This window comes from Scylla paramamosain, chromosome 9 (assembly GCF_035594125.1).
Source record: "Scylla paramamosain isolate STU-SP2022 chromosome 9, ASM3559412v1, whole genome shotgun sequence".
In the NCBI taxonomy this organism is placed as follows: Eukaryota; Metazoa; Arthropoda; class Malacostraca; order Decapoda; family Portunidae; genus Scylla; species Scylla paramamosain.
In genome coordinates this window covers 6120393-6136217 of record NC_087159.1, presented here as the reverse complement: position 1 = coordinate 6136217, position 15825 = coordinate 6120393, and the positions used below count along the sequence as shown (strand labels likewise).

The 15825-nt window shown below is 47.0% G+C and overlaps 1 long non-coding RNA gene across 1 annotated transcript in view; it reads right to left on the bottom strand.

Annotated features, from left to right (window-relative positions):
- The window catches only part of LOC135103466 (uncharacterized), a 60479-nt gene that overhangs the window by 29061 nt on the left and 15593 nt on the right, over nt 1-15825 (bottom strand). The window contains exons 2-3 of the long non-coding RNA XR_010270070.1: nt 2340-2372; nt 538-617 (exon numbers count right to left, since the gene is read on the bottom strand). This is a non-coding gene — a long non-coding RNA (uncharacterized LOC135103466). The remainder of the gene's footprint in view (nt 1-537; nt 618-2339; nt 2373-15825) is intronic.

Sequence of the window (15825 nt, the reverse complement as noted above, 5' to 3'; positions counted from 1 at the left end):
TTTCTCTTTTTCCATGGCATATCTCCCTTCTTATCTTAAACTTTATCTTCTTTTCCTCATGTTCCTCCAAGCAACTTTTTATTTATTTACTTTTTTTTTACCTTTTCTGTTTTTGGATCCTTTTTTTTTGTGTGTGTTTCTTCCTTTTTCAAGAAACCTTCTAGCTTCTCTCTTTCTCTCTCTCCCCTTTTCTCTTGGGCAATCTTCAGTCATTTCTCTTCCTCCTCCTTCTCCTCCTCCTCTTCTTTCAGGCGCTTCCCCTTAAGGTCACGCCTCCGCACAAACTCTCACCAGTGTTGTTCTTTCTCGAGGTCCTGTGAACTATTTACTCATGGATGAGTGATGAAAAACGTATAAAAACCGGACAAGGCAAGCAAATTCTTTAGAACCGGAGCATGAAGGTTAACTTGCAACTTCTGAGCATAAGTTGTTGCATTCTTATTGCAGTAAAAGATTAGTGAAGAATTGGGCGCAAAGCTTTAAGAAAAAATTTTAAGAAAACTTGTGTAAGAAAATTTGGAAGGCAATAAAACTTACCTAGAATCCGCAACACGGAAGTTAAGTTGCCAATTCTGCGTGTGATGTGTTGTATCTGATGTTATGGTGTTGCACTATTACTGAGAAAAAATAAAGAAATAAAAAAGATAAAATAAAAAAGTAAAAAAGATAATATATATATATATATATATATATATATATATATATATATATATATATATATATATATATATATATATATATATATATATATATATATATATATATATATAATGTTCTGAAGAATAAGCTTACATAAAATCATAAAATATATGCTTGAATGAAAACCTCGTATCTGTAATACGAAGATTAACTTGCCAAAAGTATTGGATGTAAAAACTTTTATTGCAATTTAAATAGCTCCCCTCCAAAAAAAAAAAAAAAAAAAAAAAAAAAAAAAAATTGACGTGGAGCCTTAATCAAACTCGAGGAAAAATAATTAACAATGGTGTAGAGATAAAGAAGTCTATAATCTAGAACACGCAGGCAGGCTGCGAATTACGAGTACAAAATGTATATGTTGTTATTGTTGTGAAGTGTTAGTGAGGAAGATTACGCAAAATAGACGTAAAGAAGATACATACAACTATAATCTGCAATAAGAGAACAAGCAGGTGGAAACTGGTAGGTATGTTTCATAAGGGGACTGTCTGATGGCTTCTAGCAGCTTCCCTTATTTTCTTATGTTTTTATGTTGTAAGTTTCAGATTATAAATACAAAGAAATATATAGTTAATGCATTATATGTTCTACAAGAAAACAATGAATAACTTATCAAAGCAGGAATCTTAAAACATAGAACATAAATAGCCGTGTATAAAAACAACAGCTACAAAACCATAAGTAACTTTAAACTGAACAACACCAAGAGTACTGCAATCAAACTACTCGAATAAAGTGCAACGCTCTAACATTACGGAAGAAAATGAAATACACGCACTGCACACGCCGGGACACACTGACGTCGAGCCTTATGTTTTGAAACGCGATGAAAAAAAGGGACGAAAACATGGAAAAAACAAACAATTCTTGGCTGTATTACCGTTCATTTCGTATGCCATCGAGCACAAGGGTACCAATATTTTCCGCAACTCCTGTGCTTGTTTTTCTGTTTCCATATGAGAGAGAGAGAGAGAGAGAGAGAGAGAGAGAGAGAGAGAGAGAGAGAGAGAGAGAGAGAGAGAGAGAGAGAGAGAAATTTTCTCGATGAGTGAATAGACGAATGAATGGATGGAAGAGTGAACGAATAAATGAATAAAGAAAACAAACAAATAAATGAATGAAGCAATGAATGAATGAATGAATGAATGAAAGGAACGAGGGAATCAAGTCCTTTCTTCCATGTACACTTTCGCAAGTTAAAAACGAAAAAAAAACGAAAAAAAAAAAAAACAGGAGCATGAAACAAAGAGGCAGAACCAAGCCCGACTCTCAACTAGTCCAAGCGCCTCTCATCTCCACTCATCACTACTTTGTAAACAGACCCACGAGTACTGATCAACACGCCACGTCCATTCCTATTTTTCATTTTTTTTTTTTTTTTCCGTCATGGTTTTTTTCATTTCGTAACCGACCACCAGAGGAGAGTCAGAGTTTCAACAAATGCTCCGCGCTGCACGAGTCTCGGAGGAAATACTCGGCATTATGTTAATGGAAGCAGACACGGGGATGATTATACACCAGCGACCCGCCTCGGAGACTCTACAAACACGATTAAAAAGAAAAGATACAAACACGATTATGATAAAAAAAAAAATAAAAAATCGATGAATAAGTTAAAGAAAGGAGCATATATCACATACCATGTCTCCGGTGACCCACGCGCCGGGGAGAATCTGCAAGACAAAGGAAACACGGTGAGTATTTGTTGTTTTTGTGCGTGTTTCAGTTACAATAAATCTACATGCAAAGATAATGTAATGTTGTAATGAGAGAAAGTACTGCAGTAGTAAAAAGACAACACATTATAATAATTAGTCCCAATAATAAGAACTACTATTACGATTGATGTTGCTATATTGCTTCTACCCCTAATAATTCTTCTACTACTACTACTACTACTACTACTACTACTACTACTACTACTACTACTACTGCTGCTGCTGCTGCTGCTGCTCCAACTACTTCTATTGATGCTGCTGATGCTACTACTACTATTGATGCTGCTGCTGCTGCTCCTGCTACAACTACTTCTATTGATGCTGCTGATGCTACTACTACTACTATTGATGCTGCTGCTGCTGCTGCTACAACTACTTCTACTAATGCTGCTGTTGCTGCTATTACTGCTGATGCTACTGCTGCTACTGCTACTTCTGGTGATGCTGCTGCTGCTACTACTACTTCTGCTGATGCTGCTGCCGCTACTACTACTGCTGCTGCTGCTGCTGCTGCTTCTACTACTACTACTACTACTACTACTACTACTACTACGACTACTACTACTACTACTACTACTGATAAGAAAGGAAACGACTTGGGTAAACCATGCTACAGATATAACTCAGTTCACCTTTTTTTCATCTTTCAGCAATGTAACCCAAACACACCTGGAAAGCGTGACCCATGCACATGAGAACAGCTGCTCAGGACCAAACAAGCTCACAGACATGTTCTCTGTTAGAAGAAGATCTGGATAGTGTTCGCCGGCTTGCTAACTATTATCTTCATCGTTAACCAATACTCTTATCTTCTTACGCTGTTCATTCCTTCCCTAAGCTGTGTAACGAGACGTGATTTCATCAGGGACCCTCTACAGTATAGCACCGGTGCCTGGAAAGTGTTTGGACGCATCCTGAGGAATGGAGAGGAAACAGAGAGAACAGTCCTCAATCTCGCTCTAATCGGTCAGTTTTTTACCTGCAAAAGACATTTCCTTTCCCTTTTTACTCTTCAGACTCCTCTCTTGCTTTACTAACTTTTTGCTCTCTTCCTTTGGTACGTGTGTCGCCGCTCCCTACAGAGGCGCAGACGCACTCCTCACTCCTCAATCAAGTCACTGTGGCTGTCTCCAATCGGTGCCATCCTCCGCTATGACCAGAGGACAACTACCAATAAGGGATCTAAAACTCCACTCACTGTCCCTTAAATCTCGCCCCAACCTAAAGAAAGGGATCCATAACAATTCCCTTATTGCTCCTCTTAGTCTTCCTCCTCCTGCTGCTGCTGCTATAACTTCTACCACAACTGCATGTACGACTACTATCTCTACTGCCACAGTCCTCGCCGCCCCCCATAAAGGCCGCAGCGAGGAGCCCCGTGTATTGTGGCAGGTCTGTGTGCGTGGGGATAGACGCGCCCCTAAACACGTTAAGTTAACTCTGCCGTACATAATGCTATTTTTACAACCTCTGTTCCAGCAATTATGGCTGATTCTAACAGCGTACGAGGAGGCGCCCGTGGGGAGAGGAGTGGGGGGGATACAGCTTCCCCGACCTCCCTAACCATCGCTTTAGCTGTACCTGGACAACCACAACGACCTCCACCACCATCACCACCTCCACGAAATGACTACACAAGAACATGACATAAGGGTAACTGCAAGAAGCCAAGTGACCTACACACAGCAGTCCCAGAATACGAGCAATGCACACATACCTACATCCACCTGTCATCCCCGTCCATAAATTTGTCTAATCTCCCTAATCTCCGTGCTGAGTCCGCGTTAACAGGCTGGTAATTGAATCCACGCACGAATGTACTGGTTCTTATGTGGAATCACCCATTGAATCGGGTACAAAAACGTGTTAATTGCGTGTTATGTCTCGCTATATTACGTCATATTCTTCTGCGTCCAGCCCACAGCCCCATCTCAGCCACTCACGCCCTCTACACTAGTGGTGAGACACGGAGAGCGAGGTTAGGACCGAGAGAGGAGAGGAATATGAAAATTTCCAGAGAGAGAGAGAGAGAGAGAGAGAGAGAGAGAGAGAGAGAGAGAGAGAGAGAGAGAGAGAGAGAGAGACCGACACACAAAAACAAAAACAAAAAAACACAAACTCTCACCACACTTACCTAAACAAAACTCTCCCTCCCCCTCAAAAAAAAAAAAAAAATAAATAAATAAATAAATAAAAATAAAAATTCTCCAAGGGACTTCCGCTAACGAGGCAAAACTTGTCATTACGGTGCAGATAGAGGAGTGGCTGGGGACAAGTGTGTAGGTACGGCTTAATTAACACCAGGAAATAAAGGGAGTAATTAAGTGCGCGGAACATTACTTTGCATCGTGCTCAGGAAACTGCCTTAATTGCTTTATATCCAGGTGAGGCGACTTGAGGGATCGCGGTGTCAGGCGGCTTAAAGGTGTTATGCGGGAGGAGGAGGAGGAGGAGGAGGAGGAGGAGGAGGAGGAGGAGGAGGAGGAGGAGGAGGAGGAGGAGGAGGAGGAGGAGGAGATGAAGGTACTAGATGAAGCGGAGGCAGGGGAACAGGAGGAAGAAGGAATGGCAGTAAAGATATAGAAGTGGAGGAAGACAATATATATTAAGTGGAGGAAGAGGAAGATGAAGGATATAACAACGGGAAAGATGGAAAAGGTTAACATATAAGAAGAGAGGATACGAAGGAAGTGCATAAGAAAGAAACTGAAGAAGAAGATATGAAAGAAAAAGTTGGAGAAGTGGAGGCGAAGATGCAATGGAGATATGCAAGATGAAGTGTACGATGGGGAGGAAGAAATGGAGGAAGAGAAACGAAAAGAAGAAAGAGGCCTAGAAGAAAAAGAGATGCAGGTAAAGTGGAGGAATAACAGAAAAAGGAGATGGAGGAAGAGAAGGAGTAAGGAAAGGCAGAGAGGAAAGAACACAGAGGAGGAGGAGGAGGAGGAGGAAAATGAACAGAATCAGGAGTGAGAGAGAAGGAGGAGTAATAATAGTGAAAATGAAGACGGAGAGGAGTTCTCGTGGTATACGTGGCGAGGTGGATGAGGATAGAGATGAAGAAGAATAGAAGGATAAAGTGGAGGAGATGGGCGAGGAGCCTTAGAGAACGGGGGCATTGCAACAGCAGGAACCAGGAATCCCTTTGCATTACGCTAAGATTACTTGCCTAAGTAGATCATTCTGATGGACTTTATAACTATAGCGTGGGAGCATAAGACACTAGCGAGAGAGACTAACGAGAGAAAGCCGCCCTCTATCCTGTCCTTCCCTTCCTTGCTCCGCCTCACTCACTGCTCCCTAGAATAAGTAGCTGGTGAGCTTTATGGTAAATATGACTAAGTGATTGTTAGTTGGAGTGATCGTTATTGTATCTTTGAAAGGATTTACGTATAGTGTGTTTTTAGAAAAGGAAGAGAAAAATAAAGGCGAAATATGACCGTGAGGTTGATGTTTGGAATCATGAACTTTGAAAGGATGTAAGTATATTTTGGTTTTAATATACTGAGAAAAAGAAAATCTTTATGTATACTTCACAATTACCAAAATGAATATTATCAATGCCAAAAATCATTTAGTATAAACCACAGCGGTAGCGGAACTTTTCACAGCATTTGGGTGTGGAATGAAGACACTGACGGCGAAAATACAACAAATAAACAAATCAATAAACAAACAGATAACCCTTCACAATATTCACAGCAAAACACAGGCACGCAAAGTAAGACAGGAGAGAGAGAGAGAGAGAGAGAGAGAGAGAGAGAGAGAGAGAGAGAGAGAGAGAGAGAGAGAGAGAGAGAGAGAGAGAGAGAGAGAGAGAGAGAGAAAAGAATAAAAAAAAAAACAGTCAGCACACATAACATTTAACTAACAAACAAATGAACAAATGAAGAAATGAAAGGAAAAACAGATAAACAAGACAGTAAATACAAGGATCCAAGTACTAACGAACAGAGAAAAGAACACGACGGCACGGAAAGGAAACGATGAAGAGTGGTAGACAAAAATCGGGCCCTTGTGAAGAAACTAAGAATTCCGTGAGCGTGACGAGGAGTGGACGTGTGGAGCTGATGTGGAGAGACAAAGGTAAGACAAATGAGTGGAGGACGGAGAGGATGATGAGGGGGAAGAGGAGGAGGACGACGACAAAGAGGAAAAAGAGGAGATGAGAGAAAACAACAGAAAAAGATGTTTCCTCTACGTAACTTCTGCTAATTTTGTTAAACTACGAATTAATGGGAGATTGCAGGCATTATTTTGACAAAAGAGGAGGAGGAGGAGGAGGAGGAGGAGGAGGAGGAACAAAGAGAAGAAAAAGGTGGTGGAGAAAGAGGAAGAGGAGGAGAGTGGAAAAGTAAGAGACGAGAGGAAGGAAACAAAGTAGGAAAACCGGTTTCTTTTTTTCTTTCGTGTAACTTTATAAATTCTGTTTGAGCTCCGAAGTAACAGGAAATTGCTTATATTACCTGGAGTAAGGGAAAAGAGAGAGAGAGAGAGAGAGAGAGAGAGAGAGAGAGAGAGAGAGAGAGAGAGAGAGAGAGAGAGAGAGAGAGAGAGAGAGAGAGAGACAAACAAAAACCATGCTGAGGAGGCAGACCTATATTGACTCACAAAACGTTACTGGCCAAAAATAACATCCGTGTGTGTGTGTGTGTGTGTGTGTGTGTGTGTGTGTGTGTATCTCTAACAACACATACAGCATCTACAACACAAACTACACTCACCACCCCGTCACACACACACACACACACACACACACACAAAGGAGGAAAAGAAACAGAGACAGAAGCGACAAAACGAAGCATACACATCATACATCGCCTCCCATCACCATGCACTCCACTATACATCCTTCATCATCCCTAGCAGAGAAACCACCTTCCATACCACGCCTCCTGCCAGCCTCCAGATCTCCTTCATAACTCCATCACCTTCCTCAACCTATCACCCTTTTACCCTTCCAATCCCACCTTCCCCCCTCCATTGCCTACCTACCCCCCCTCCAATCCTTCCTGCCTTCCTACTTCCCCTCTCTCCTTCCAAACCTACTTTCCTCCCCTCCTCACCCTTCCCAACCTACCTACTTCCCCTCTACCCTTCCCAACCTGTCTTCCTCCCCTCCATTCACCCTCTAGGCGCCCCCAGGAGACTTCCGCCATGAAGAGCCCCATTCCCGCCCGTGATAGTGAAGGGGGTGGAATTATGTAAGGGGCCTCAATGGAAGAGGAAGGGAGGGAAGGGAAGGAGCCAAGTGCAGTGTAAGACTTAATTTCCCGGTAAAGCTCCAAATTGCCACTCAAACCGGTACGTGAGCGGCTTTACGACCTCCTCCTCCTCCTCCTCCTCCTCCTCCTCCTCTTCCTCTTCCTCCTCCTCAGTCTCTTCCTCTTCCTCCTCCTCGTCTTTCTCAGCTACCGCTACCTCCTGCTCCTCTTCTTCTTCCTCTTAATCCTCATCCCTCTTGTCTTATATCACTTTCTTCCATCTTCTTTCCCTCCTTATCTACTTCTTGCTCTTCTGCTTCTCTTCATGTTCTTCTTCTTTGTCTTCTTTATGTCTTTAGTCTTAATGGTACAATCCTTTATTCTTACTTTTTTTTCTTTCTTTTGTCTTATCTACTTACTTTTGCTCTCCTTCTGGAGCTGCTTCTCTTTGTCTTTCGTTTCACATATAACTCCAAATTCTAGTATATCATAATGTAATTTTTCAAAACACCGCTGCTTTGCAGCGTCTAGACTGGGTGATAATTTTTATTGCTCATCCGTTATCATTTTTTTCTCTTTACTCGTATGTTCCTTGTTTCCTCGCAAGAGCATGACAATTATTTCCACTCTTCCTCGTTGAAAACTGCTCCGTTAATTAATTCATCTTTTCCTCATGTTCGGTTTTGTTTCACGGCTCGATTTCGTTTATCTACTGATTAATATGTAATGAATTCAATCATTCACTCTTGCATTCATTAAATTAATCATACATTTGGTAATTCAGTTATCAAAATGTCGCGTCTGTATTCCAGATAAATATTTACTTCGTGGCAGGAGTAATTGCGTGTTCATTTTATAACGAATTATGTCCTCAGTGCCAGCAGAGCATTAGGTAACGGGTGGCTGAGGAGGAACCTTCTCGCTTTCCAATCCCGCTCAGAAACTAAAAAGAAAAAGAAAAAAAGCAAGATAGAAAACCACTCCCAGGCCTACTAACTTTCTCTTACCTAGTTTTCTTCTCTCTTTGTTACTGCTCCCCTTCACTTGCTCTGTTTCTTCTCCTCGTCCTCGTCCTTCTCCTTCTTATCTCTCGCCTCCTGGCTTAACTTTCAGGATCTCAGACACCTCCCGTGCAAGTGCCTCCCTCTTCTATTATTCCTCTCACTCCTAACTTGTAATTCTTTATTTCGTCTCACACATTTCACTCAGCCGCCCTGCCTCTCTTTCCTCGCCCTCGCTCCGTGCCTCCCTGCCTCCCCCACACTGGATGTAAATCACACACGTCCCTGTCAAGGTTACACGGCTCCTCCTGTCGTTAAGTTGCATTATGTCGATGTGTCTGATTCTACCTCTCCCCCCTCACCCTACGTACCTTTTTTTAATACAGACTTTCTTAACCTTTTAAAGTAAACGAGTTTCTTTTCCATGTGACGGTCATTGGATTTCAGAGAATTTCATGTTTTTCATTATTTTTCTTTCTCCCTCAAAGATAAAATTGAAAAAGAGATAAACAGAACACATCCCGGAAGACTCTCGACCATCACCAGCACCAGGTCGGACTTTTATTGCATTTTTCCTGCAAGTGATGACAACATCCCTCCTTCACGTGGCATTTCACTTTCTGCCACATTTTTTTCCCCTCGTGCGACCTCGACTCTGTGTTATCTTCTGATCTTTCCACGCCTTCTCAACTCCATCTCCCGCTTTTCCACTTCGCTCCACCTCACCCTCTGCCAATGCACTCCATTTCACATCCTGCTACACACCCTAAAACTCCATGTGGTGTCAGTATATTCTACAGCACCTACACATTACACCGCCAGTGCTCTCAACACGCTCCCTCCTCGTTCTTGATCCTCTACCTGATCTGCTTCATCTAATGTCCCCCTTTGCCAACACATTCCACCCTTTCACTCTTCTCCCTCTCTCTCCTTGTAACCGGATGTCCCCTCAATAGAGCACGATATAGAAATTGATTGGGCAGAGTAAATAAGTCTTCCTTCTCGTTAGTTTAATTCATTGCAACATTGCTGAGATTACTTCCATATTGTGATAAATTGTAGTTCCCTTTCTATTAATTTCTCCATCCATCAGGATATTAAATGGATGGGTGATCAGGTGGCTTTGTATCAAAATAGGAAGTGATGCTCTCTAATGATTGTAATGATGTGTATATAATCCCATACATGAAGCTTTCCCCAAAATTGATAGTTGCGTACCACTTTCGAGAAAATCAAAGGGTAAACATTTTCCTTTCTTTAATCTTTGGTTTTATGGATCTTACGTACGGGCAACAGGAGGTAATGTAAAATATGTACACATTCACATCTACCAATCTACCCGTCCATCCACCCACCCATCCATAGTTAGTTAGTTGTTTATTGACAAAAGAATCCTTTTACAAAATAAACGAAGAACAAATAATTGTACAAGTACTTTTGTCCATGAAAAGTAACAAACATGCATTTGATGTAGAGGTGATTCTTACATATTATACGTATGTGTAGCAAATAATCTAGTCAGCCATAGAAACATCCCATTTTCTCTCATATTCAGGGTACACTAAAACTTACGCGCTTCTCAGAACCAGTAATGTAAACACAAGTCACCGCTCCAAGCACTCCGTTTTCTCTTATATGTTTTCAGCCTCCCGTTCTCTTTCTACTGCACAGATTTTTCGTCTTTCATCTCTTCTTCCTCATTTTTTTATACATACACATTCTGTGCACGCTTTTCGACACATACGTTACACGTCTTTTCTATACATCATATTACTCCTTTCTTCACACAGACATACACACACACATTCACTCTCTTTGTCCATATCTTTATGTAAATCATTTTTTTATGTTCAGTATTTCTTGTGTACATGTTCATGTTTTTGTTAAATAAAATAGAGAGAGTTTAACCAGTCTAACAAGTGGCTATAAATACAACCTTAGCTGGTGAACAAAAAGAGTTAAGAGATTAAAGGACTTGCAACTGCTGACGGTTACCTGTCGGTTTTCTCTTCTCTATCTCTGGCGAGTTAAGAGATTAAAGGACTTGCAACTGCTGACGGTTACCTGTCGGTTTTCTCTTCTCACATTCCTGGCGGCTTCCACCTAGATCACTAGAAATGGTGACTCGGAGTTAGACCGTAGTGGCCAGCTCCACCAATGCTGTGTCCCAGGTTCTTTAGCACTATAGCGTCGCCACAGCTATAGGTACCTCGCCCAGGTCAGCCTCCGCCTGACACGGACCACCACGGCCAAACCGCCACCCAGCCTGGCCCAGCCGTGACCCACCGACGCCACCCAGCCCGGCCAGCCGCCACGTGACACACACACACCGTCACCCAGCCCGGCAGCCGTGGTCACCGCCGCTGCCTCACCAGTCACCAGCCACCCTCTCTCCCAGCTGTGACTCACCACGCCTCGCCAGCCACCCAGGCCACTGAGGCCACGCTCACCTGCTGCCTCACCACCGCCACCAGGTCCTTCCCTCTCCTGCTGCCGTGACCCACCGCGCCAACTCCACCTGCTGCCTGGTCACCTGCCACCCCTGCCACACCTGCTGCCCAGCCTCCATCACCACCACAGCAGCAGCAACACCTCTCCGGCTCACCACGCACGGTCACCGCCACCCGGCCGTGACCCCACTGGCCCTGATTTCGCTTCTCTACAACAGGGCGGCGCCCCCTGCACCGGTACTCCCGTCTTCCGCTCGACAACAGGGCGGCGTTCCCTGCAACGTTCCCCCACCAAAGTGTTAGTGCTCCCGACCGTCCCTCCCCTCTCCCCCGTCGTCCACCCTCCCCCTGTGTGTGTTAACCCCTGCCCCTAGAAAACTCCCTAGTGTGCATCAGCGCGTACCAACCCCCGTGTGCCAGACACCAACACCTACACATACACGCACTCACACACACACACACACAGACTACACACTTCGTTCACGGCAGTGCGTTCCAAGCCGTAAGTGCGAGTGTGGTAAAGTACGTGCCTAGGACCATCGCTGTCACACCCTCAGCACTGCACAGTGGCGCCCAGCAGGCGTCCCTTGCCACCTCTCACTGGCACCTGGCGCCGGAGGAGCCCGCGCCTCGCCGACAGGCGTCACTACACCCTGCTCCACGACTCGCATAACAAGCCACCAGGCCCCATCGCACGCCAGCAACAAGAAACGGCCATGGCTCCACCGGACACCGCCTCCCTAGCTCCCCCCTTCAGGGCTCCAGCCTTCAACAGCCACGACCCCAACATGTGGTTTACCATCTTGGAGCTGAACTTCAAGGCAAATAACATCACTGAGGCCTTGAAACAGTTCACTCACGCCTGCACTCTCCTGCCACCCGAGGTCCTCTTGCAAGTCTCGGACGCCATCGCGAAAGCCCCCTCTTCGGACAATCCCTACGACGACCTCAAGCAAGCCGTCCTCAAACGCCTTGCGTCGTCGGTGTCGACACGCTTGCAAGAGCTACTAAAGAAGGAGGAGCTGGGGAATGAAAAGCCATCAGATCTGCTTAGGCGGATGAAGAGGTTGTTGGGCGATCAGCCCAACACAATGGACAAGACCATGTTCGCCCACCTCTTTTATCAGCGACTTCCTCCAGCACTACAGAGCAGCTTATTCAGCGTGAAAGATAAGCTCGACCTAGCAGACCTCGCGCAGCTGGCTGACGACTATATGTCGACAGTTCCGTCGGCAACGCCACCGTCTTCAGTCGCCACTGTCACTAACACAGCAGACGTTCAGCAACTCACCCACATTGTGTCGCAGCTGGCCCTGCAGGTCAGCGCGATGCAGGAACAGCTAAATACCCGCCAGCGTCGCCGCCCACCGTCACCTCGACGCCCTCGCTACCGCTCTCGGTCGCGTAGCACTACACGCACCCCGGGCGTCTGCTACTACCACAGCAGGTTCGGTAGCGAGGCCATTAAGTGCACCCAACCCTGCACTTACAACACCACCCCGGCGTCAAACTAAACGGGCGGACGTTCACGGCGCGTACGATCCGCCAGCCCAAGTCACAGCTACTTCACGTCTACGACCGACGCACCGGAATTAAGTTCCTCGTCGACACCGGCGCTGAGGTCAGTGTCCTGCCTGCCACAGACAGCCAGAAGAGGTTGCCTGTAACCACACACCTCTATGCAGCCAACGCCTCGAAAATCCCTGTGTACACGCGGCAGACACTACACCTCGAACTCAACCTCCGCCGCTCCTTCGACTGGACCTTTTACGTAGCAGCTGTGACCCAACCCATCCTAGGCGCCGATTTCCTACGCCACCACGACCTCTTAGTCGACTTGAAGCACGGCACGCTGCTGGATCGTCTCACTTCCCTGCGGACCCGTGGCCGAACGGCACCTGGCGAGAGCACCGGAATCTCCGCAGTCTGCCGAGATAACCCCTTCGCCGCCATCCTCAAGGGTTTCCCAACACTAACACAGCCATACTCAGCCACGCAGCCAGTGAAACATCACGTCCTGCACTACATAGAGACCACCGGACCACCTGTTTTCGCCAAGGCTCGTCGCTTAGCACCAGAACGCTACAAACAGGTCAGGGCCGAGTTTGAGTCTCTGATGCAGCAAGGCATCATCCGCCCAAGCTCCAGCAACTGGTCGTCTGCGCTTCACGTCGTCCCCAAGAAAAACGGTGACATACGCTCTTGCGGGGACTACAGAGCCCTAAACTCCCGCACCGAGATGGACAGGTATCCAGTGCCTAACATTCAGGAGTTTTCCTCACAACTGCACGGCTCTACAATTTTCTCCAGGATCGACCTCGTAAAGGCCTTCCATCAGATCCCCATCAACCCCGAGGACATCCCGAAGACGGCCATAATCACGCCCTTCGGACTATATGAATACACTAGGATGCCCTTCGGTCTCAAGAACGCTGCTCAAACATTCCAGCGCTTCATGGACGAAGTTTTGCGAGGACTGCAGTTCTGCTTCACTTACGTCGATGACATTCTTGTTGCCAGCCCAGACGACGCTGCTCATCGCCAACACCTCGAGCAAGTCTTCACTCGTCTGAAGGACTACGGCATCCAGGTCAACGCCGACAAGTCCGTGTTCGGCGTGCCTTCAGTCGACTTCCTCAGCCACACTGTGTCCTCCTCAGGCTTCACCCCAACTGCAAGTCGCTGTACTGCCATCTAGAATTTCCCGAAGCCAACAACTCAGCGCCAGTTGAAGCAGTTCCTCGGGATGCTGAACTATTACCACAGGTTCATTCCCCGATGCGCGCTCCTCCTCCAGCCTCTCTACGCCTTAGTGAAGCCAGCCAAACGAGGCCAGTCCGTCACCCTTGCCTGGACGCCCGCAGCTGAGGACGCTTTCCTCGCTGCCCGGAAGGCGCTCACATCCACAGCGCTCAGTTTCCCTGCCCCAGACGCCCCTACTTCCATCGCCACGGACGCCTCCGACACCGGAGTTGGAGCAGTGCTACAGCAGCACATCGACGGTGCCTGGAAACCCGTCGCCTTCTTCTCCAAGAAACTCAACACTGCCGAGAAGAAGTACAGCGCCTTCGACAAAGAGCTCCTCGCCATCTACAAGGCATTGAAGCACTTCCAGTACTTTGTCGAAGGACGTCAGTTTCATATCTACACTGACCACAAGCCGCTGACGAGCACCTTCATCAAGAACAAGTCATCCTACTCACCACGTCAACTGCGCCACGTAGACTTCATCTCCCAGTTCACCACGGACCTCCGTTACGTGAAAGGTGAAGATAACGCCCCAGCCGATGCCCTGTCACGCAACATCTGTGCCACATCTACCTCTCTCATCGATTACGCCGCCATTGCTGCCGATCAGGCCGACGACGCCGAGCTGCAGCAACTGAAAGAAAACACCGCACTACAGATGAAGAGAGTACAGCTACCAGGCACTCAAGTGCACATCTACGCTGACGTCTCGACCAACACCGTCAGACCATACCTGCCTCAACGGCACAGGTATCCACTCTTCCGTCAGCTGCACGACCTCTCACATCCTGGCATCAGAGCTTCACAACACATGATGACGTCCCGATTCATCTGGACCGCCATCAACAAGGACGTGAGAGACTGGACACGTAGGTGCACCACCTGTCAGGCCTCCAAGGTGACGCGACACACACGCTCCCCTACAGCCACCTTCACGCCAGTCTCCACACGCTTTGAACACGTCCATATCGACCTCGTTGGCCCTCTTCCTCACTCCGACGGCTACCGCTACATCCTCACCTGTGTCGACCGCTTCACTCGCTGGCCAGAAGCTGCACCACTGACTGACATCTCCACTGACACCGTTGCACGTGCCTTTATCAGCACGTGGATCTCACGCTTCGGTGTTCCTGTCAGCCTCACTTCTGACCGCGGCGGCCAGTTTGAGTCCAGTGTCTGGAACAAACTGATGACACTCCTCGGCATTCGACGATACAGGACTGCCAGCTACCATCCTCAGGCCAACGCTACAGTGGAACGTTTCCACCGCCAGCTGAAGTCGTCACTGATGGCTTCCAGCGACCAACGCGAGAAGTGGAACGCCACCTTACCCCTCGTCCTCCTCGGCATCCGGACGTCCCTCAAGCAGGACCTTCACCACTCTTCTGCCGAGCTCGTATACGGCACCACTCTTCGACTCCCTGGCGAGCTCCTTACCAGCTCACCCGACGCCGGCCCCTGCAGCGTCCAAGACTTCGCCAGCAGTCTTAAGGAGTCGATGAGAAGCCTGCAGCCGGTGCAACCTCGCACGCACCCCGCCAAGACCTTCGTCAGCCAGGATCTCGAAGACTGCACACACGTCTTCGTCAGGGTTGACGCTGTCCGTAAACCACTACAGCGCCCCTACGAAGGCCCCTTCGAGGTCCTCCGCAGGACGAGGAAAAACATCACCATCAACAGAAACGGCTCTTCTGACGTCATAGCCATAGACCGAGTCAAGCCCGCCTACATCCTGCACACCCCGACGGCACCTCACGACCCGACATCGCTGGCCACGCCTTCAGCACCACGCGCCACAGCTAAGCAGCACGTATCGTTCGTCGTGCCTCCTCACTCGGGGGAAGTTATGTAGCAAATAATCTAGTCAGCCATAGAAACATCCCATTTTCTCTCATATTCAGGGTACACTAAAACTTACGCGCTTCTCAGAACCAGTAATGTAAACACAAGTCACCGCTCCAAGCACCCCGTTTTCTCTTATATGTTTTCAGCCTCCCGTTCTCTT